At 28.9% G+C, this 6,529-nt stretch overlaps 1 long non-coding RNA gene across 1 annotated transcript; it reads left to right on the top strand.

The window, feature by feature from the left end:
• The first annotated feature begins 423 nt into the window (after positions 1-423).
• Positions 424-2,200, top strand: LOC128034847 (uncharacterized). The gene is made up of 2 exons (XR_008190891.1): positions 424-480; positions 1,891-2,200. It is a non-coding gene; the product is annotated as an uncharacterized LOC128034847 (long non-coding RNA).
• The last annotated feature ends 4,329 nt before the right edge of the window (positions 2,201-6,529 follow it).

Genomic DNA, 6,529 nt, shown 5'->3' with positions numbered 1-6,529 from the left:
TAATTAAAATGACCAAATTAAAAAAGTGCATTCTCGAGACTCTATTCCGTAAATTGGACTCGTAAATATTTTTAAGCTAGTTGTGTAGTTAATTAGGTTTTGGTTAAGTGAACTTACTTGAATTAAAAGTAAATTAGGTACAAGGACTAAATTACATATAGGGTGAAAATTGAATTATAGATTAAAGAAAAACTAAAAAGACTAAACAAGTAATTATGCTATTGTTTGTTTATGAGGCGGCATAAGGTACATTTTTTGTGAAATCATTATAATATATTTACTTAAGTATTTAAGTGTATATATGTATATATATTATTATAATAAAACAAAATAATAATATAATAATGTATAATAAAACAAATAAAGAATAAATAAAAAGAAAGAAAGATAGGAACGAAACAGAAAGAAAGAAAAGAAAAAGGAAAGAAAGGAAGGAGACAGCCACGACCTTGGAGGCTTCAATTGTTCATAGTTCAATTGGTTAGTCAATTTAGTCTCTTTTTCTTTTAATTTTTATGTTTTTGGAATCCTGATATTAAATACTACCCGACCCATGTCAAAATTTTAGAAACTATTGAGTTTTTAAATGTTGTTAATGTTGAATAATTTTAGTATTAGGGATTAAATTGGTATATTTTCAAGTTAGAAGTGAAAAGGATTGAATTATAGAATAAACTGTAAATTTTGAGTAATAGGGACTAAATTGTGAAAAATTTGAAATTTAGGGATTTAAGTGAAATTAGAGAGTTAAATATAGTTTAAAGTGAAAATTTAATGAAAATATAAAATTGATTGTGAAGAAATAAAATTAGTCTAGGTTTAAGGACTATATTGGAATTTAGACAAATGTTGAGTAAAAAATATGCAATATGAAATTGAATTGTATTGTATTGTATCGATGAATTTTAATTTTTTTAATTCCGTAGCTAATGTCGTATCGGAATCCTCGACTAAAAAGAGGAAAGATAAAGTCGATGAGGAATAGCTCTGAATTTCTAGTTTGTATTTCTATAATCTGAATTTAGTTGTTAATTGTTATAATTCAATTTAATGTATATGGTAAGTATTGAGGTGAGAATTATTGTGTTTTGCAATTGAAATTGATTGATTTAGTATGTGATGAATTTATTGAATTGATATTGATTGAATTGATATATATATATATATTGAATATATTGATTATTTAAATTGAAATGAACATTGGTTGTATTTGAAAAGTGAATTTAAACCCTATTAATTGTATCGGGTTGAGTTGGATATAGATGGCATGCCATAGGATTTGAAGAGTTCAGGGATTTCTTTGACTTCGAGTCGATGAGACACTGGGTGTCAATTTACTACTTCAGATTAATTCGATGAGGCACTAGGTGCCAAATTACTTCGATTTAATCGATGAGACACTGGGTGTCAATTTATTACTTCGAATTATCCGATGAGGCACTGAGTGCCAAATTAGTGTGTTTTGGTTTGATCCTTGTATCCGTCCGAGTTGTGTTAATAGGGGTAAATGAATTATAAAGTTTTATAATTGATATTGAACTGGTATGGTATGAGAAATGAAAGTGAAATAGTGAATTGAAAATAGAATGTGAAATATGTTGTAAATATATGGAATATATGAGTTATATACTCATGAAATGACTATGGAATGGATATTGCAATTGTATAATGAAATGTGAAATAAATTTTGAAAATATATTTATATAGCTAGTATGAGAATTGAGATATTTTGTGAAACAAATGAAATATGATATGATTGTTGTAATAATTAAATATTAATATGTGTTTATACTTCAATTGTATATTTGTAATTTCTTATATTTAAATATTCATATTATAGAAATACCACTGAGTTTATACTCAGTGTACGGTTTTGTTTTCGATGCGCAGGTTATGTACTTAACTTTTGATCGCCGATTCAGCATCGAACAACGATCCCGAACTCAAATGTGGTGACGTTTATCCTTTGTGTCAGCATGTACCTAAGGTGTCTATATAATAGTTATTTTATGGTTTGATTGTAAATGAGGTTATAACTTTAATTTTTGTTGGTTTTATACATATAAATATGTGTTTGTTTTTTAAGCCATATTATGGCATGATAAATTGAACTAAATCTAGATAGGTGCATGTGAATTTAATTCTATGTTTAAGTGCTCATGAATTAGGCAAATTGACTTGGATTTGGTATGTTTATAAATTGGATTAAAATGATGCTTTGATGACTTGTTTTGATGATATGAAATGTTTGAAATTTTAGTCTGTTTGATCTGTAAACTCCGGCGATGCTTTGTAACTCGGTTCCGGCGAGGGATGCGGGTTGGGGACGTTACATGGCTGTTCTGGAATAGTCGAAATGACTTTATTTTTCAACAGACAAGTAGTAATAGTACTAATCTCATTTTGACATACAGAGGTTGGACATGAAGTCTCAACAACATTATTCTTCGAGAGAAATGGTATCCACTTGAGAACAGATGGGAAAAGCTTAATACGGACGATACACTATCAGTAAAACACCACACTATTGTGGTTGGAGGAGCGGTTCGGGACTTGAACGGAGGCTGGATGTTTGGTTTTGCCATGAGAGTCGGTGCATCTGAAAATTTTCAAATAGAAGCACAAGCGATTTATGAAGGACTTCTCATTGCTTGGCAAAAAGGCTTTTGTAAAGTGGTGATTGAAAGCGATAATGCTTTAATAGGAAATGGCTATGCGACTAATAGTAACATTTCAAAGCTGCGATTGATATATGATTTATGTAGAAAGAATTGACAACTCAAATTTCGACATATTTCACGTGACCATAATAGGCTGGCAGGTTGTATGGCTAAGGCTGCCAATAGTGAGCTTAATAAATTGTTAATGTTTGAAGTTATACCTGATTATGCTTGACGAGTCAGGGACCATCTGATTTACACCAAGTGTCAAATGCTATAGGCCTTTAACAGGCACACTGTAACAAGTTCCTTTTGAACGTATCTCCTTTATTTATAATATATATATATATATATTGTATTTTAATTAGTAAGAATATTTTAAAAATACAATATAAAAATAGATTTGAAAAAAAAAATCGATCAGCAGGGCAACAACAATAATAGATGTTGCATCTGGACTCTGGAGCCCATAATTTTTGAAAAATTCTTATGGAAGTCCATTATAGCCTAATGCAGTGCACGTGGACTTATCTAAAAATTATATTTTTATTAGGATTGCTAAATCATTATTTCAACTGGTAAAATTACAAATTTTTACTCGTTTAAATTGTGTTTGAAAGAAAACACAACTTTTGACATTAAAAAAGAAAATTGTCGCCATAAATAACAATGCTAGGCTAGCAGGTCGCAATCAGAAATATTCATATGTCGGTTAGACTTGAATTACTCTTAGATTTTTTTATTTTTATTTTTATTTTTAGATTTTAAATCGGTCTGGATTAATTAAATTATTATTTAAAATAACTTTTTAATATTTTATAATTAATTAAAATATTTTTTCTTTTATCATTGAAAGGGGTTATTGAGGATGATTAGACTCGCTTGAAAGTTGTTTTGAAATTTAATCTTAAATCCATTTATGAAATATCACTAAAAATGTTGCTTGTAATTTAATCTTAAATTGACTTAATGATAAATTTGGTCACTAACATTTGCATGTTTTGTCAAAATGACTCTAATTGTATTTTTGAGCCTATCAACATTTTTTTCAATCCGTTTTTCTAATGATTTAATGAATAAATTCAAGGTTTTAATTTTTTGTTCTTTCAAAAGTTTTCAATCTTTCACACGTTTGTTTCTTGTGAAGTTTTTATACTAAGTTAATTTTTAGATAATTACGTTTGTTTTCTTTAAATTAAACGTTATTTTTAATTTAATGTATTATTTATTTATATTATTATTTTTCACATATAATTATCTTATTGGGTTATCTAAATAATAAATTCTATCTCATTAAAAATATTTCACGTTTGAAATTCCACATCATCCCGCTAAATTTTTTTAATGGTACTTTCATCAAATCTGTTAAAAAAATGTAACTTGAAAAAAGGAACAAAGGTTGATAGTAAAAAAAAAAAAAGGTCAAAAATACAGTTAGGACCATTTTAAGAATATGTGTAAGTCAAATTTGTCATTAAACCTTTAATTTAACCAAAACAGTGGCTTCCTTTTGCTGACGTGTCATTTCACATGATGTACTCGCGTGGCCCCGTTGTTTTGGCTGGTTTTAACCTGTGAGACGTGGCCCCACTCATTCTAGGACAGGTGTCTCATTCTTTTACTGTCAAAATCAGATTCCCATGTCTTGCCATCTATTATTATTATTGTTATTATTATGTAGAGAAATGAGAGTAAATATTATTAAATTTATTATCGATTTGTAATTGGCATGTTATGTTTTGTTACTTGGCTCGCTCTATTATAAATATTTGATTCTGAAAATTATTAGTATTTCTATAAATATCGAAATGTTCGCTCTATTTTACTTTGTTTCAATTTGATTTTACTATTTATTTTAAATTTTAATATTTTAAAATCAAATAAATATTTAAACATAATTGTTCAGAAAATATTTAGACATAAAATACATAATTTTTATATATATTATGTTACTAAAATTTTCTCTTTTAATAGCTTATATATACAATAATAAAATGATAATTTTATATAATATAGTGGGTCAATAAAAGACAAGTAATGATCATAATTGTTCAAAATCCATTCGTCCCACACCCACCTTTCAAATAAAAAAAAAGTTTGAATTTTATCATCTCAAATTGAAATCACGGTAGAGTTGACAAATTACTTCTCATTCCTCGTGTTTTGATTCAATTTGATCCTATAATAATGATTTCAAAAATATTGGCCACTTTGATGGACAGGTTTTTAGTAAATTATTTTTAGATAAGGTGGTCGGTTTTTGATAAAATTTGGTTTTAAGATACTTATTTAAATATAGCACGTAGGATTTAAATTTCGAATGCAGTATAAATTAACGGTAGAAGGTGACATCAAATTATTTCGAAAGAATTTAACTTTTAAAATAGTAAAAATATGTCAATTAAGTTCTAGTTGGGTTAACAGTGATATTATTATCAGTGTAAGAGGAGTGCATTAAAGCGCATTTTCCTCCTATTTAAGGGTTGCGAGGAATTATGAGTAATTTTAGATATTATATGAAAAAAAGCATATTTGATAAGAACCTGTAATGAGATTAATATTAAAAAATAGTAAAAGAATTAATAATATTTCCCTCTAAAAACAATAAGAAATTCTAGGAAAATTTCAGAAAAGAAAATAAGGGAATTTTTAAAATTTCGAAACCCAAAACCTTCTCCGTCTCCGATTATGTTCCACCAGTAGCTTATTACTGCCATATTGTGTACTTTTAGCTGTTATAAATATATCGATTTTATTAATGAGTGACGTAACGCGATTAAGAATAATTGAAAAATAAATAAAAACCAATAAGTTAAATAAATAAAAAACAAATCGATAAGAATTGCAATATTTCATCGATTTTTTAAATACAAGTGTTATTCGCATCACGCACTATTTTTGTTTAATTTATAATTAATTTCAATTTCTATTATTTTTAATAATGATATTTTGAATGAAAATGTTTATCAGTACATATACTTAGAGTGTTAAATATTTGCGACGGAATCATTAGATGGGGATTGGAATTGCTCTTCTTTTATTGGTGCATTGTTGCATGAGATCATTCACTTGCCAGCAGAATCAAGATTGCAGCTAGTTGATGAAGAAAATGATAGTTGCGTATGGAAGGCTGCCGCATCGAGGACGTACACAGTGGCCAGGGGATACAAAACTTTGAAATAAGAGTCGTGGAATGATGTGAATGTTGAATGGAAAATAATTTGGAAAGTTAAGGTCCCGCAAAGAATTCGACAATTCCTATGAATGTGCATGGCTGGTTGTTAACAAGTGTTGAAAGATGCAGGAGAGGCCTAACAGACGATGGGTCGTGTTTTATTTGTGGTCACGTGGTGGAAAATATTAATCTTGAGAACGTGTTTGGTGGCTCAAACAGTATAGAAGAGGTTAGTTCTTATTAATCTCCATAATGACTTCTTTGCTATGAAAATTGAGGACTGGTTGTTGCATAATGTCTTGAATGAGAAGAAATATTTGGTGAAAGGAATCCATTGGGAGATAATTTTTGCTAATATCCCGTGCAGACAGTGGAAAGGTAGAAATATGATTATTTTTAATGAGCAAAATCTAAGTACCAATGTAATGGTTACAATGAGTCTATCATGGGGAAGGGTGGTTATGTGATTGTGTTCTGATTCGTGTGATTCGGCAGTTTCAATGTGGGAGTTTCCACCATTGGGGTGGTTAAAGCTTAATACGGATTGTGGAGTTGACATAAGATCTGAAATCACCATTGTCGTGGGTTTAGTGAGGAATCATAAGAAAAATTGGATGTTTGGGTATGGTCGAAATTTGGGAGTTAACTCAGTGTTAGAAGCTGAATTACACGTGATTATGGATGGACTCCAATT

This window comes from Gossypium raimondii, chromosome 11, assembly GCF_025698545.1.
Source record: "Gossypium raimondii isolate GPD5lz chromosome 11, ASM2569854v1, whole genome shotgun sequence".
NCBI classification, from domain to species: Eukaryota; Viridiplantae; Streptophyta; class Magnoliopsida; order Malvales; family Malvaceae; genus Gossypium; species Gossypium raimondii.
Note: the sequence above shows the minus strand (reverse complement) of the source record. Positions and strands in the feature narration are given on the sequence as shown.